Raw genomic sequence first — 2,161 nt, forward strand, 5'->3', positions numbered from 1 at the left:
ATTCTTTTCAGGAGGGGAATGAATACTATGCACATATTGTCATGAGTGCCTGCCTGCAAGAGGAGAAAGAGGTGAGAAAAGTTCCCTCCTCATTGCCTTCCTCATTGTCATGGTTTGACGCTGGCACAATGCCAGTGCCCCCATGAAAATGTGATCCCTACCTTGAATGCTGTGAAGTGGAATCTAGAATAGAGCAAAGCAGGCCCAAGCTTAATAACAGGAAAAAAACTTTATTAAACTACTACTACAAAAGAAAAGAGAAAACTAAAGAAGGGAAAAAAAAAAACACACAAAGATCCAAATGAAAACCTTGCAAAACATTCCTCCCCCCACCACCCAACTCCAACAAACCACAGTGAGACACAATCTGGACCCCAATCAGGTTTCCACCGTCCAAGCAATCAATACTCAGTCCATCGAGGGAACAGAGTCTCTCCTGTGCCACAGACCCCCCAAGAAACACAGCTCCACATCCTGTGTTTCCATGTCACACATGGCACCGCCCGGAGAAAAAGTTTGCCATGGTGACCCTTCTCCTTTCCATGCACAGTGCTCTCACCACCAATGCATGGATGGTCAGACTGCCTTTAGGATTTTTCCTTTCAAGGATGCCCTGCCAAGAGGGGAGAAAACAACAGTTCAGTTTTTCATTGTTTGGGACCACAGTCCCCCCCCATCTTCCCCTGGGGCCGAGGGCTCAAGAACAGAGATCTTCTTCTCTTCTCTTTCCTTTCCAGGGCAAGGGGGCGCCACCACAAACCCCCTAACCTTTTCTCTGTTCACTCCACTTTTGTCTTTTTCCCAGCTGAAGCAGGTCTCTTGACTCACTGGCATCCTCCCAAAACACAGTCCCTCTTGAAGGAGAAGATTTGGTTCAGGTTGTGGCTAACACAGAAAAGTCCAGCCAAAAGCCACTCCTTGTCCCCCTCCCATCCAGAATTCCTCCTCCCAACATCCCATCCCAGGGTCCAAGGTGTCCCTCTTCCTCTCTTTCAATTCGATGAGGGGAAAGGAAAATTCACAAAGCTTTCATTTCTCAAGGAAGGGTTAAAAGTCCGAACTCCCAGGATGGCTCGATGCCCGGACATCCAGCAACTCCCACACAACTGGGCACCTTGCAGCTCCCCCCGCTCCTCCTTCCTTGCGGCTTTCTCTCTCCCTCTCGGGAGAGGAACTCTGGGGGGGGAAATGGAGACATCCCAGATTTCTTCCACCCTTCCATCTGCAGGGGCCAGCCCGGTTCCAGTCCTTTCACCACCCTTGGGGCCTTCGGCCTACCTTTCTCAGGCCATGGGGCTTCCCCTCCCCCACCCAGCTCGTGGCTGGGCAGGGGAGGTTTGCACTGCACGCTGACCGGAACCAAAGAGAGCGAGTTCCCCTGGGAATTCTGCTTTCAACCCCTCTGTGTTCTCAGAGGCGTGTTCACCTTCAATTGGTCAATATCTAAATTGACCTCTTCCTTCCGGAAAAATTCTCTTTCCATGTCAAACCACGACACTCATGGAGTCCCCAGCCCCTGAAAAGATTCTGAAGAACAAGGGACAGACTGAGGCTAACTGCTTTGAAGGGGCTCTGGGGATTGACCTACTGTCTTCAGGTTTTTTCCTGATGAAACTGCCAACAATTATGCCAAATATGACTTTGCAATATGGATAAGTATTTTCCAGCCTCATAACTACAGTTTACACACTTCTTGGCATGGAAAAGGTCATGTAAATACAGATTGAAGCAAAATAAGCATTTTTAAGGGGATTCGTTTTCTTCAGCTACCCTTGGATATGTATAGAATCTAGCACCGTGTCATTTAGCATATGACACATACAAAATATATTAGTCAAAAATACATGCTCTTGAACAAGAGATGTTAAGAGTTCATGAATTCAAGTTTAGATATAAGAGCTGATATTGCTTTGCTATGGGAATATGTTGGTGATAGTTCTCAGGAACTTGGACATCCCTCACCAGCCAGAATAAACTGAAATAGCCACTGTTATTAAAGTAATTTAATGTAGCTGTTGTATGAGTGAAATTTCACACTGACACATGAAAAACGTCGAGCAGAATTTTCCTTCCTAAAATAAAACTGATTTCCCTGACAGATGCCTGTGTTTCACAACAGTAGCCATGATGCAACTATGGAAACTAACTGAAAAAGGCATTG

General features: G+C 46.6%; 1 long non-coding RNA gene across 1 annotated transcript; it reads right to left on the minus strand.

Annotated features, from left to right (window-relative positions):
• Positions 1 to 214: 214 nt before the first annotated feature.
• Positions 215 to 1,458, minus strand: LOC144246797 (uncharacterized). The gene is made up of 2 exons (XR_013340506.1): positions 1,279 to 1,458; positions 215 to 854 (listed from the first exon to the last, which is right to left on the minus strand). It is a non-coding gene; the product is annotated as an uncharacterized LOC144246797 (long non-coding RNA).
• Positions 1,459 to 2,161: the final 703 nt, after the last annotated feature.

The sequence above is a fragment of the Lonchura striata genome, chromosome 1, assembly GCF_046129695.1.
Source record: "Lonchura striata isolate bLonStr1 chromosome 1, bLonStr1.mat, whole genome shotgun sequence".
Classification (NCBI taxonomy): Eukaryota; Metazoa; Chordata; class Aves; order Passeriformes; family Estrildidae; genus Lonchura; species Lonchura striata.